The following is a 16,077-nucleotide window of genomic DNA, read 5'->3' as shown; positions in this document are numbered from 1 at the left end:
ACTGACATAGGATTGTTTTTGGATTCAGAATGCTGCTTGACATCATGCCCACTTGAACGTATGAGGAAATTCTGCCTGATTTTGGGCTTTATAGACTATGACCAAGTGCCTGGTTGGCTGTCTTATACGCTGCCCCCAAGGATTTAATATGTCCTTGTCTGTAGAGAATAACAGAATAACATTGAGGAAGAGAGGGAAGATCCATTACCAAGGCAACCCTTTTAGATACACATTGATTAAGCCCAAATGAGGGGAAGGAAGTTCCAAAAGCATCTGAGTCAGTGACCCCCTAATTCACACATACATAAATAAATAAATAAATAAATAAATAAATAAATAAATAAATAAATAAATAAATAAATAAATAAATAAATAAATAAATAAATGGGAAAGGAGGAGGAGGAGGAGGAGATTCCAACTTGCAAGATACTGTAGCCAATTTTAATAACAGTGGTTTTAGGTTCAGTGGCATTTTTTCTTCATCTGGTCTACCTTGCAGAACTGATTTTTCCTTTCCCAGAATATAAGAGAGCATTTATTTATTTGTTTATTCAATGTATCAGTCACTCATCTCAGTGAATGACTCTGGGTGGCTTACAATTCAGAACATATATACAATTAAAAATCATTTTAAAAAATCATTTTAAAACAAGAAAATGAGTAAAAAAAAACACATTAAAACTAGTAAAAAAACACATTAAAACCTCCAATTCAAGATGAACAAGAGCAAGATATTTGGCCTATTAGCAATATAGCCAGAAATGGAGCCCTTGGCTCATTCAGTGCCCTGTGCTTGGGAACATACTCTTCTTCAATCCTAGATCCCAAACTAAGTAAAATCAAATCAAAGAAATTCTCACTCTTTTGGCCTAGCCATTCTTTCAGGATTCCTTTTTCTAGTTACTGGTCTGTGTAAACAAACTGCCAGCACTTTTCCATTCTAATATAATTGTACCCATTGTAGAGTTGCTGTAAATTCACCCCTGAAGGGGAAAATTCTTACTTAGCCCTTCATCCAGAGCTATGCTTGCAATATGTCCTAGGGATGGAAAGGTGGCTACCGTAAGAGCTGAAAGTAAAGGAGACTGAAGTGACTGTGTGCTGTGCTTCTCCAATCCTTTACACCTCATCTTTACAAGATGGAAGCATCCTATAAGCCTACATGCTATTGACTACATGTCAGGCCTGAACCCTACCAAAAAGAAGATCATGTTGCTGTCTAGGTTGCTGGGTTTGAAAGACTATCGCTGCTCCTGCTACTGCCTCATTATCATTGCATTGGTTATCACTGGCCACTGATTACTGGCCTTGCTAGACCTTGCCTGCCACTGTCCACTTTCAGCGTTCCTCTGTGATGCAAAAGGCTACCAACAGCCTGCACTGAATTGCCTTCTTGTGCCATGGTCAAAATGCATATGCATTAGCTGTATATTCCAGCACCTTTATATTCTACACTCCTCATCAGGATTAGTTACAATATTACTCTCCCCACCCCATGCTTCCCAATGTTAGTAAGGAGGAAGAAAGGAGCAGAGTCGTAAGTAGCATTTGCGTACTGTTTCCAGCAGGCATCATCCATTCTTTCAATATTGTCTATGAGAAATGCTGGGAAGGGGAAAAGAAAGCACTTGGTGTGCTTTGATTGAAGGGAGGAGATCAGATGTTTCACAGCTGTCTTCTTACCCAATTGTTATGAGGAGAACCCCTCAACAAAGTCAGGAAGCGAAATTTAGTACCACAATGAACATTTTCAATTAGGAGAATCCAGAGTTATTTCAAATCAAGAAAATGCTGCAGTAGGAATGTAAAGGTACATGAGAACCACTGCCATTTTAGGTTAAGGACGATAGGAAGCCGGGGGGGGGAATCTGAAAGGGGGTCCCATAGGAGTAAACTCTTAAGTCTCGTATTTTCCCTACTTTGTCTTGATAGTATCTTTCTAAGAGGTAAATCATACCAAGGCTTTTATATCCTATTAGCCTCATCAAAAAAAAAAAAAAAAAAAAAGCAGGAGAACAAGACTTTCATAATGCAGGACTAGTATGGCCCTTAAGACCATAAATAAACATGCTCTGTGCCAAGAGTGATACACTAAGAGAAAGAAAATATCGTTCTCCCAAAATTTCATTTTTCCTTCCTGTTTCAAACACTATTATTTTTGGCTTCGTGTTTTTGGTTGTTCCTCTGTATGTGGATAGATATATTGATGTTCATGAAACTGAGCCCTGTCCTCAGAGGGTTCTATAGACAAACACAGAGATGCTTTTCCTTCAGCTTCATTTCTCCCGTTTGGTTCATTTTCTTTGTTTCTTGTTCTTAATAGACAGAATGAATGTGAGCATATATGGAAAGAGTGTTCAAACCATAAAGCTTGTATTTGGTGTAGACTTTACATGACAGACATTATCCGTCTTTGTATCTATCTTTCTATATATGCCCATACATACACAGACAAGTAATTAATGCAGATGGTGTAGAAAGGGAAAGAGTGATATGTGTCCAGGCCAGGCAGCCAAACACAAGAAACCAATTATTGAAATATGCATTTCTGAATCCAAAATCAGCATTAAGTCTACAACTGATAATTAGAAATGCATTTACCATAAAAGAGATTCTGAAGTCCAGTCCCTGGCATTCTCCTTTTTTGAAACACAGGAGAGCCACTGCTAATCAGTGTAGAAGAACTACAGTAGTAATTCCTTTAGTTAAACATTGTTTTCATTAAAAGAGTGTTTACATGTATTGAATAAGAAATATATTTAAAGAAAATGATATGGTAAATGTGAAGGAGAAAAAAGGAAAGAAAAAGAACAAAGAAAAAAAGGAGATTGGGAAAAGAAAAAAGAGAAAATGTGAAAAGATCTATAAAGATCTATAAAGAAATGGTTTCCAAACTTCTTTTTGGCAGTTATACATACAATTCTAATCAAACCTCTCTTTTTCTAACATTACATCATAATTCTCTTCTTTCATTTATTTCATCAAAACCATAAATCACAAAATCATATTTATTCCAAGGGTCCCTAAGCAGTTTTCAATCACTGATGAATGTCACTAATGACCTTTCCCTTGTCAAAGTCAGTATGGCCATCTCAGCAAGTTTGGACAATTTTGCCAGCCATTCCTCCATGTTGGGTAGTACTGAATCTTTCCATCTTTTTGCATATAATATTCTCAGAAAAAGGTAAAGGTTTCTGACTCTAGAAAGCAGTGGTCATCAGCCAGCATTATCCGAAGAAACGTCCCTGGTCATGTGGTCAGTATCACTATATATCAAGTTGCATGGAATGCTGTTACCTTACCACTGAAGTGTTATCTATTTATCTATTTGCACTTGAGCACTTTCAAACTGTTAAGTGGGCAGGAACTGGGCTAAATAACAGAAGCTCACCCCATTGCACTCAGGTCTCCGGCTGTCAGCTTTTCAGCTTGACAAACTCAGTGTCTTGAGCCATCATGCCCTATTCAATAATTCCATATCAGTAACCATTTATTGAAATAATCGTCCATGATTATTTTCTGTTTATTCATCAGTCCTAAAAAAAATAGTTCTGCCTATAACTGAATATTACTTCTTTCATGTTTTTTATTTGAATCATTTTTTCCTCTAGCTCCTTTTTTAAAAAAATCCTCTGCATCAATGTGTGTATTTGAATCCATTTTTAAAGCTTTTTTTAAAGCATTGTTCAACTCTTTTGATCACATATTTTCTCATTGATCCATTTGTATATTACAGCCAATTTTTTTGTCCATTTTATCATCAATTCTTTAACCTATTATTTTTCCATTTCAAATTTCAACAAAAGTTGGAACATTTTAGACATTACTTATTCATAATTGGTGCATAATTGCACTTCAAATTCTGTCTTGGGTTACTCCATGTCATAATTATTTTTATCTATTTCAAATCTTTCTGATAAGTGTAAATAGAAAAACCATAGACAGCTATATCCTTCTGCTATTTTATATCCCCCTAAGTGATTCTCTAATAATTCCTGGTATGTTAACAATTTGTCATTGTCTGTTGTTTCTGTTTTCTGTAATATTCTTCATGTGCTGAGATCCAAAGATATATATTTCAGGTGCAGCCTATTCCATATTCTCAATATGGCACATCTAATAAAATATTGTTTAAAATCCACATTAACTTTATGGTACCATAAATATTTATGACATCCATGGATTGTGTTCTTCTAATTATAAAAGTATTTTGTTTCTCAACAACACCCATTCTTTCATCCAACAATCTCATATCTGGTAAAGCCAATTCTCCTATTTCCTTTGCATCTTGTTACACTTTTTATTTGACTCATATTTTCCCCATGCCATAAACATTGAATAGTATATCAGTTGTCAAAACAGGTACTGTATTGTCTCAAATAAAAACATCTTTCTAGGCAAAACATTCATTTATTTTTCTTCTGTCTTAGCATGTCCTTCTTAATTTCATTCCATGTCTAAACATAATTATTTTAGAACATAAACATGGAATCATAGGGCTGAAAGGGACCTTGGAGGTCTTCTAGCCCAACCCCCTGCTCCAGCAGAAGACCTTATACCATCCTGGTCAAATGGTTGTCCAATTTATTTTTGAAGTAATTGAGTACCCACAACTCTGGGATGCAAGTTATACCACTGATTAATAAATTAGTTAATTGTTCATTAATTGTTAGGGTGATTCTGCATGTTATTTTGAAATAACATACAATTCATATTTGTCATAATAATAATATCAAAGTATTTCACTTTCAGTCTTAAAATCAGTTTTATCCATCAGTTCTGTCTGTCCTTCTGTTTCCATATTTGTTAACATCTTCATCTTCTGATAATGAATCTGAATACCTGACAGCAAGCATAGCAAAAGTCCTTTAATATTCTCATTGATGTTTCTAATTCCCTTAACAGATCCTCCAGAAAATGGAGGAAATGCCTTTAATGTATAACTTTATTTTTAATCTTTACTCCGATGTTTCTTTCATCTTGTCTTATGGCTGCATTCATTGTCTAAAGAACTAAAATGAACAAGAGTGAAGACAGTGGACATTCTTGTCTTGTCCTTTTTAAATCTTATAAGTTTGGTTAATTCTTCATTAAAAATTATTTGTATTTCTGTATACATGGATATTACACATTTAATAAAATTAATTCAAATGTGCATATCTTCCAGAACTCTAAACAAGAAAATTCATTTCCACTTATAGATTGCCTTCTCTGTTTCCAAGAAGATCAATAAACGTTCTGTAGAAATTCTTAGTCATCCAGGTCATAGTTGTCTCAAAGGAGCTTTTTTTTTTCCCCAAAAGCAACTGGGCTGTTTTTTTCTTTGAGGAAGAAGATCTATCCCCCCACCATCAGAACTGATGAAGCTTCTTGGATGAAAAGCAAAAGGTTTTCTTCTACCTCCTCAAAGAAAAAACAGTCCAGTTGCCTTTGAAGAAAAAAAACACCTTTGAGGCAAGATCAACAAAACTTGTTTTTCATTGTGCTGATTCAAATACTCCACAATATTTAACACATTTCTAATATTAGCTCAAAATGACTTTTAGGTAAAGACCCACATTGATCCTGTAAAATTATTTTCAACTTTCAGCCATAAACATTTAAACAGACATTATAGACATTATTCAACAAAAGTATTGGTCGATAATTTCTTGTTAAAGTCAAGTCCTGGATCTCTTTAGGTATTAATGCTATACTGGACTCTTTCCAGCTGTCAGGAATCTTTAAATTCTGTAAACTAACATTCATCATTTGTTGTAAAAGTTGTAAATGTTCATCCTTAAAACATTTACAATGCAAGGCTAGCAGTGACATAAAATTTTTTGAAGGTCAGTTTATCCATGGGCCACCTGGCCAGTCCATAAAATGTTGCTTATTTAGCATCTGTATGAAAATCCCAAAGCTTTTTTAAGTTTACCTAACTCTTTAAAATGTTAATAAAATGTCAAGGGATTACTTAAACACATTTTTAAAAAGAAAATTTAATTTCTATCTGATGGATACTTTAGATGATATTTCTTTGTGATTTTTTTAATTTTTCCCAAAATAAAAAAATAAAATAAAAAACCCACTAAACTTAAAAATTACCCTGACAAAGTAGCCAATAGAACTCACATAGCTATGTACTGTTTGGTCTGGGTCCGGTCCTAAATTGTTGCCAGTTTCTAACAGTATTTAATGAATTCCATGTTGACAGAGTTTGAGACTATATTGGAAATACAGATGGAGCTTTTCAAACCTCAGACCCTGGTGCCATCCCTGGAACATAATAAATTGATTGAAAATATCCCAGAAAACATTGAAATAAATTATTCGGTAAAGTACAAAGATTTATGCTACAGAAATCATTCGCATCTAGCAAAGGTATATTGAATTTAGCTCATCAGCATGTGTTGTTATCAAAACCTGGCATCCTGTTTCCTAAAGATACACCAAATAAATCTCTCTCATCTTGTTTTTTCTCTCTCTGCAGCTACAATCTGGGACATTCTTCAAACAAAAACTATTCATGAGAAAAAGCCTACGCAGACAGGAAAAAAGTCATCATGTCAGCCTTAACTACAACCAAAGCCAAGAGCAGATGCTGACATTTACTTAAAACAGGGAATCGGCTAACAAATAGCACAACTGAAATATGTTAACATCTGATCTTACGCAGATTTAAAGCGATAAGAAAAACTCTCTTCCATATGGACTACAGATCAAAAAAATTATATTCCATGGTACAGCAGTGTTTTTCCCCTTTTATATAAAAAAAATCTTTCAGAAGTCATTTCTCAAGAACCTAGTTTTATTATATGTATATTCCCCAACCATGAATGAAACTAAAAATGCTGAGTTTTTAATGAAGAGCAAACTGGCAGCTGGAATACAACTTTTTCTTTCCCTATAAAATTCTTAAGAAAAAGAAATTCCCAGGCTTTAATGGATGATTTCCTTTACTTCAATTTACAAATGGGTTCAGGAAACAGACTATGTCTCCTTGCCCATGGAAAAGATCTTGTTTATTTCTAAGTTCAAAGCCACGTTGACTCTCATGTTTCCAATTATTTTATCTAGAACATGTCCATCTTCTTGCCCTTGCTCATGGGAACTCTAGTTCATTCTCTATAATACAGTTTAATTGGCACCAAGACATTGACAATGCCATTTGCAGTTTTTAAAGCACTATGAAGAAGAACAAGAAAGAATGAGAACCACTTGCTTCTCTCTTTCAAGAAAGATTTACTATATCCAGAGCCACTGCTGCTTGCATAGTGTTCTGCTTCCTAAAAAGAAAAGAAAAGAAAAGAAAAGAAAAGAAATTCCCCTTGGGGATGATGACGGATCACTGATTTAGAAGTACACAGTTAGAACTGAGCAGCAACTCTAGTGAGTTAAGCTGTTTTCCTAAAGTCTGCATGCATAAGCCCAGGAGGGTTGAATGGGTATTCAAGCATGCTTGTCTGTCAACCCTACAGTGAATAGCACATTGGCCTAGGAATTTTCTTTTTGCAAATGTGGATACAAGTTTGGGTTTAGATGGAGGCAAGCTAAATGAGGCTTTAATCTGAGAAATGAAATCTGGAATAATAGGTACTTCCTTTATCAGACAGCAGAGATTTGTTTTTAATTTTCTAAATTCCTATAATTGTATAAATTTAGGTAGCCAAAGAATGTTAGACAAATACTAAATGTTAAATACTTATACAATTATATTGTAGACTAAGAATATTGTTTCCTGGACTGAGCACTAAACAAAAATTGGGAGCAAGGAAGGAAAAAGCAATAGCCATAATGTTAGATCCATACCTAGTCATATTTGAAATGATCTCGTTAAATTCAACATGCTTCATAATGACTGACTGAATCCCTATGGACCGTTATATTTTTTCCAAGCATGACAAAATCTGCATTCAGCTACTATTGTGTCCCAGTGTGAATCCAAAGTAAGATACTTTTGAAGTAATCTTTGAGGTGTATATTGTTAAAGGACGAGACCAAAGGCACAACATTGTGGAAAAAGAACATGATTTAATTGATGATCTCTCTTCTGGTATTCAGCTTGCTGAACTTAAATATCAAGGAGACAAAGACAGATTGAAAATTCTCCTGAGAACAGCAACACACATAATTAAAGGCCTGATTTATGAAGCCAGGTTAAAAGAATTGGATATATAATGAGCAACTTTTAAAGGCAAATAGGGAGAACAAGGAAAGGGAAGGAAAAAAAGAGCAATAAACATGGCAAGAATTCAATACAATGTAATTCCTTCATCAAGTTGTGTGATTTTGTCTTCACTTCCTTGTTTTCCTGTGTGGTTTTTTGTTTGTTTGTTGTTTTGGTTTTTTTTTTTACTAGGACGTCCTAATGAAACTTTTTTGCATATGTCCTGTGGTTATATGATTAAATCACAGATAATACTGAGAATTAAGCATCTTGTGACCTTATAGGGACCTACCTCAGCTAAGCCTCCCAAGAAAGCAGAACTCTTGAAACAGGCATTGTCTCAAAAAGAACTTTTATTAGGGGCTAGTGACAGTAGGAAATCAGGGCAGAATCTGAGAGAAAAACCCGCAAAGAAATATATTAAAAGCAACATTCAATACTCTTCCCCCCAGAGTCTCAGTGTTCGTTTGAATCCCAGCCAATCCACAGGTGGCATCATGTTTTGGTAACTGGACTTTTCAGTGGTCTTTTCAAGGTCTTCCTCACTTTCAATTTCTTCTGGCTCCAAGTGCAAACCATCTCTCAGATAAGGGAGAGACATTCCATCCTCTGGGAGAAGGGCATCCTGCAGATGATGCAAAGCAATCCCAAAAGCTCCCCCCTCCCAACAGAATGGCAGGCCACAAAGAAAGGCTACAGAAAAAAGGAAAATAGGCATAGGGTTAAAATACATTTCTTTGGGGACCTGACAGACCTTCAATTTTATTCACATACATAGAAATCATCAGCTTCCCTCTAAAACTACTATGAAGGATCTATGGCCCATTCTGACAATTATACTTCTCTTTATTATTCTTGAGTGATAGACTCTGTCTCTACTTAAGAGTTTTTGGATGTGAAGTGGATGAATTAGGCCTACAATAAACTCAGTGCTAACTTTTCCCCTCACATATATTATTACATAATAAATTCAGTCACAACATCAAACATTGATCAATTTGTTCTTCTTCGGTCTGATTTATTATTTTATTTGCCCTAATTGGCAAATAACATTGGCATGTTCTTATAAAAAACATCTACATTCCAAACTAAATGTACAAATATCTAATATCAGAAAAAATACAATTCAGAAATCAATAGGATATTACTAGTTTTAAAGTAGATATCCAGGAACAAATGAACTTCAGACAAAACTCAAGTGTGTAATTGATGGATTAAAAAAATCAGATCTATTCATTTGGGTCTAAACAGAGATTAATAATAATAATAATAATAATAATAATAATAATAATAATAATAATAATAATAATAATAATAATAATAATAATAATAATAATAAAGTTGGGAGGGACCTTGGAGGTCATCTAGTCCAACCCCCTGCTCAGGCAGGCTGTCCAGTCTCTTCTTAAAAATCTCTAGTGTTGGAGCATTCACCGCTTCTGGAAGCAGGTTGTTTCGCTGGTTAATTGTTCTAACTGTCAGGAAGTTTCTCCTTAGTTCTAGGATGCTTCTCTCCTTGATGAATTTCTTATCAAATTACAATCATCTTCCATGCCTATTGTTAAGTGAACTTTATCCATGAAAAATAACAGAATAACAGAATTGGAAGGGACCTTGGAGGTTTTCTAATCAAATCTCCTGCACAAGCAGGAGATCCTATTCCATTCTGAACAAATGGCTGTCCAATTTCTTCTTAAAAACCTCCAGTGATGGAGCACCAAAATCTCTGAAGGCAACCCATTTCACTGGTTAATTGTTCTTATGAAATATTATGTCTTAAGAACATTTAGTGTTAAGTGCATTGCCACTCTTTGCTACCTTTATACTTTGTAAGGCAATGTGTTGTTTTTACAGATTAATAATGAAAAAAAAAAAGAATAGTGACAGAAATGTCAAGAAAAAAATATTTCACTATCTGCCTTCCATATTGCTATGCCTTTGATATTAGATCATAAGGACTTCCTCCATTTGTCTCCACAGTCAGAAATAGCATATGATTGGGAAAAGGCCTTCTCAGCAGTAGTAACCCATTTACTACTACTCCTAAGCAGTGCTTTTTTTCTCACACACGTCATACAACCCGCCTTGCCTATCCTATAAGGTTCCATCCAAAAACGGTGCCAGGACTCCATTCTGGGCATTCTATGAGAAAAAAAGCCCTGCTCCTAAGATATATTAACATTTATCTTTATTTCCCATTTGTTTGATGCCATTATTTTAATTACCTTATTTTACTAGACTTTCCTAAAATTTTACCTGTTGCTGTATTTTTATTGAGTTTAAACTTTGTAGTTTTAATACTTTATTGTTTTTTGTTTGTTTGTTTGTTTGTTTGTTTGTTTGTTTGGGTGTACCATTCTGAACAACTTCCCATCGTTAGTAAACCTACCCAGGCTCTTAAATTCACCACCATGTCAAAAGATGGAAATTTGGGGTTAAGGGCTGCTGGCTGAGGAATCTGGGAATTGAAGTCCATAAGTCATAAAGGGGCCATGATTCCCCACCTTTGGTTTAGAGGTACACATGTGTAAGCCAATATGACCTTCTTTTAATCAGGAGAGTCTGCTGTGAAGCAGTTGGTGTAAAACATTAGTCAGTGATTCAGAAATGCATACTTTGAAAATGTCCATTTACAAATCCTGTCATGCCATATAATTTCGCTAGAAAAAGAAAAACAACTTTGGCACCCCTCAGACTACTATAAGAGATTATGTTTGTCATATGATTCTCATTTGAAAGTCAAAGTTGTAATTTGCATTTGTATGATACATCATTTACAGAAAGAAGACTCTCTAGATTTCAGATATTCATTGTCCCAAGGTGATTCAATGGACCAGATATCCCATCTCAAGCATATTATTCTTGGCGTAGAGGTACAAAACAATGAACCTTATTTTTTAAAACAACAACAAAAACGTTTACAGTACAAAAAAATTGAACTTATTTGAGCAAAGAACTCAGCAATAAACAATGTCTATTTTTTTTAACTTGGTTAAATTTGATATTATTCAAGCATCTGCATTTGATCCACATTGAGACAGCTCAACAGAGACAAGCAAAAAGATCCATAATGAACAAAGTGTTTTACATAACAAAAAAAAGTTAAAGGTGTTCAACAGAGAGACGATAGGAATGTTTTTCAGAAAAACTATGCAGAATACATTAGAAAGAACTGCTGAAAGAGAGTGATAGGTGACTGTGTAAGAAGAACAGGGGCAAAGTATGTGTGAGAGAGCATGTTTCAGAACATTTATTTCAGTTTTTACCTTCTGCAGAGCAGGAATCAATGTGGCAATGATCAGCAGCAGGACTTCAAAAGCTTTGGTTTAAAAAAAAATCTGGATGCTGAATTTTTATGTGCATGAAATGGATACTATTAAGCCTGCACAGAATCAGAGCATACTTTTATGATCACACACTTTGCAGAAGTATATCATGTAACGCTGTGATCTACGCCTTTATGTTATTGTGAACTGTCCATCTCTACATAAAATATGTCTAATGTCTGTATCTAAAATTCAACTTAAGAGCACAGTCCATTTCTGCCCAGGTGTAAAGTTAGTCAGTGGTAATAGTTTGCCACTGAGAAACAGTGTGTATAGTAAATCAATGGAAGCTTGTGATAAAAACTTCCAAATCCCTCAATGGTCATGGTACCCTTCTTAGAGAAGGCATGTGAAAACATTTGAAACACACTCTGTTTTAATGCAGAATTTATGATTTATGATGAATGTATTTTATGATTATGATCATGATTTATCACTTGTTGCTTGTATGTACACTGAAAGCTTATGCATTGGATACAAATTCCTTGTGTGTCCAATAAAGAATTCTATTCTATCCTATTTTGTTCCATACTTATGGTGACTAAAAAAATATATATGCATTGTTGTGTAACAGCTGCACCCCAACTTTAAAATAATTGAAAAGTTACACAAATATTGAAGCAATGCAAAAGTTACCATTGTGTCAACAGTTGTATGAACTTCCTCATTGCCACTTGCTATCCACACTATCTGAACTAACTACAGTTCATAAAGATATGATTATTTTTCTGGGTTGTTAGATTTTGAGCCAGCAGAGGAAGGGAAGGGAGCTTGAGGTTTTATATGATAGTGTGTTAGGTTTTGTACAGCTGTACTGGATTTGTATAATGAGTTACATGATTAACCATACTTTGTTATACAAATTGTATTACTTTTAAGTATTTCCAGCCTGGCTAAAAATATAAAACTATTAATGGAGTAAGTGCTCATATTAATGGCTAAAGGATCAGGATGCCAGATGCTAAATAAACTGTTTCAGTCCTGGGGGAACAAGCAAATTTCAGTGCTTGCAACATGGTCAGAGCCATAAGGGGCAGGTTGTTTTACAGAGATGGCACCATGATAGAGAAGGCATGTTTCCTCAATCACATCTGTTCAATTATTGTCTATGTATTTAAAGGTACAAAGATCAATTTGCTTTTGAGGGTGGGAGCCCTATTTCATGATAATACATTTCCCTCTCCTTTGCACTGATTATGTTGTGTGCAAGAAACACTGTAACTGAGAATTGTGACCAAGTTATGAAGCAAAAATAATGTATAGCTTTTGACACAGTTATGATGATCAGCCAAATCTCAGATGTAAGTGCTCATATTAGTGCAGAATTATGAAAAGCAGAGTCTATTGGTGTTCTAATATCTTGTCAACACACTTACTGTCTGTCACAAAAGCTTTTGAATGTAAATTTGAAAGCAAAGCTAATAAGAGCACACCATAAATGATGACTAAAATATTATTTGGGATAATTGAGGAAAAACAGATTTGACAGTGACAGCCTCTCAAATTTATATCTCTAAAACATATGGCTAAAAGAGCACTGAGAAATTATCCAAGTCTTTCAAAAAGGTAGAGGCTTTGCTAGCTTTGAAACGAATAAAAGTGAGTGAATCAAAGTAGTCTAGATCAGGCATATCTCTTCCATACTCAATTGGGGGGGGGGAGGAGAGAAAGTTGTGTTTGAAAAACTTTCCCAGCCTAAAAAGACCCTTCATATTCAGTGATTATAATGTTTTTTTTATCCCTAGCTATTTAATAATAAGTTTATAAGATGTCTACATCTTATAAACAATCCAGAAACAGCTTTAATTTTTAAAGCTGTTTTAATTTACACTACTAGGCTGAATAAAGTTGTCCCTTTAAACCCTGGGAAAATGCCAGATCTTTATGACTCAGTTGTAACTTCCATCAATTACTGGGTTGAAATAATTTGTCTGATTATGTTCTTCCTTGTGGTTATCTCTATTCTGGAGAATGTCTGAATCAGGCCATCTTTATTATCTCAAAGAATCTGACAAAAGGTTTTCATTGGTATAATGACAACTGATCTCCTATTTGCTGTTTGTTTCTTTCTCAGAGTCCAATCTGCAAAACAGATGAGGAGGAAACAAATTGCAATTAGAATGAATAAAATAGAGAAAATGGACAATGGCTAAGGGCTATCTCCACTGTAGGTTTCTTTGTTGAGTTGCCTGGATTGATAGGCATCTTAAGATGTGTAAGCACTATACATAGTCACATTTGTCAGACTTCTCTTTTGGGATGCCCTTTATTTACAATGGGGCCAAACAAGGAACAGATAGAACAATTCCACCAGCAGAACTACATGTGGAAAGTGCTACTTCAAATGATATTTTACAAGCATAGAGGTCATAGTTGAATATGGGGTAAAGTGGATAAAAGCATTGGGGTCCCAATCATTGAGCTCAATAAGCAGGTGGAAGGAAAAAGAATATCAAGGTAATAAAGTGTAAAAGAATAGATGAATTGTCATGCAGTCTGGTGTCCTTCTCCATTTTAGGAAACATTTGTTTCATCAAGATTACTTCCACCAGATAGAAACAGAGCAAATAATGAAAGCCTGGGTTATACTAATTTTAAAGTTAGATGAGCAAACAAATAAGTTTGAACATGAGTGTGAATGTGCTTATCAGAATGGATTACTGTTGCCCACAATGCATATTAAGTCTGTGTAGATTCCAATGAATCCAGCTAGATGAGGTGCTTCACTGTATGGAAGCATGTTACTCTGCAACAATGCATCAAATTGTTTTGCATAAGTAACTCATTCTACTAATGCAGAATGACAAGCCATGGATGATTTACCTTTACAAATTATTTTGCTTATTGGACATAACAAAGGGACTTTCCACTCTGATGAATAGAAAAGTGTCTTAGAAGTAACACTTCATGTTGGATATGGTGAAATTCCCTTTTGAAGATCTGTATCATCTATTAAATAATCTGCCTTCTCTGTATGTATAACACTACTTAATCTTCAGCCTGAACGTATGAAAATCCACACCTTAGTACTGCACATTGAGAGAAGAACAGCCACTTTTTAAAAAAACCTTTCCTTTAATTTTCTTAGAAACCAGAAATAGCAGGCTGATAAATTAGTAAAGACACTCCTTAAACCTTTAGGAAAGGACTGAATCAACCACAGTTTCCATTTTGGCATATTTGTTAAAAAAAAATCAAACTTATAAGAGTCTGAAATGGTCATTTTGATAAAGTAAGGTAAAATGATTAAGTGGAATAAGCTTAACAAAACTATAATAATTCTTTGAGAAAAACGTCTTGGGGAGGCAGGGTAAGGCCTTCATTTTTTTTACCCAATGATTGAAGAAAAAGCAAGATGGCCCCCTAAGGTATTGATGCAAGTAATTTCCAAGAAACCACACTGAACAATAATTACTTTGCATGACCTGATCAGATGTTTTTCAAGTGATGCTTTACTGCATGTTTAATATATGAATTATAAGTAGCCTCAAGAGGTGCCATCAACTAGCTAACTTTGTCTAAATATGAAAGCTAAGCAGCATTAGATTTGATTAATACCTGAATGAGATTCCATCTAGAAATGTCAAAGACTGCAGGTTAGATAAAGATAACAAAACAAGACAAAAACAAAACAAAACAAACCACCCCAAAGAAGGCAAACCATTTCTGTGTCACGTCAACAAAATCTACAAGCAATGTCCATGTAAGTCACCAGATGTTTGACTCTATGGCAACGTTGGCCTTTACTCTTTTGGAACCTAAGTAGATATTCATCGGGCCTTGTTCTTTGTTTTGAAAATGGCATGCAGGAGAGGCTAAATTAACCACAAAGAGAGTAAAATCATGTTTATTCCTATGTGCAAATAAGTTCCATTAAACCTAGTGACATATAATTCTGCTTTACTAGTTAATTGCTGTGCAGTATTAATTACATTCATTTGCTACTGGAAATCTTTCCTTTCAAGTGTAAATGATTTGACAGGAACCAAAAGGTGCTTTTTCAAGAGGCAACTTGACTTTCTTGTTTTTCTTTGAAAACAATTTGAAGGGAACAGTAGTCTAACAAGGAGAATTGTGAGATTGAGGAATGGGAGAGAGGAAGAGGATGGAACTCTCCCTGGTTTTCATCTAATGAGAAAATGTGAGGCAGGCACAAGATAGAACAAATTAGTGCTTAAATCTATAGAGAGCTGAATGATGTATAAGTTTACATTTGGTTTTCGATTGCATCTTTCAATCATTCTAGAGCATAATGATGCAGATTTACAGAAGGGTAATTTCAGTCACATATATATGGATGATGAAGACAACAGTTGTGACAAATAGCTTAACAATCAGGGAAAGTGATGGCATTGCCAAGTTTTTTCTTGCAGTCTGTGCAGGTGTGAGAGATGAAGCGTGTGCAAGTGAGAGACAGCAATGTTTTCTTAGCAACTTATGGGATAAATAAACCTCTTAGAACTTTACAAATACATGCCCAGAGGCTTTCCATCTGAGAATAACATACAAGATTATTGTTGACAAGCCTTTGAAAAACACAACATAGGAGTACTTAAATGTTCTAATATGACATTTTCCATAGGGACACTTTTTGAAACTTCT

Source organism: Protobothrops mucrosquamatus, unplaced genomic scaffold (assembly GCF_001527695.2).
Source record: "Protobothrops mucrosquamatus isolate PMUCROS unplaced genomic scaffold, P.Mucros_1.0 scaffold1072, whole genome shotgun sequence".
Lineage (NCBI taxonomy): Eukaryota > Metazoa > Chordata > Lepidosauria > Squamata > Viperidae > Protobothrops > Protobothrops mucrosquamatus.
The sequence above is the reverse complement of the archived record's forward strand: the minus strand, read 5'-3'. Positions refer to the sequence as shown.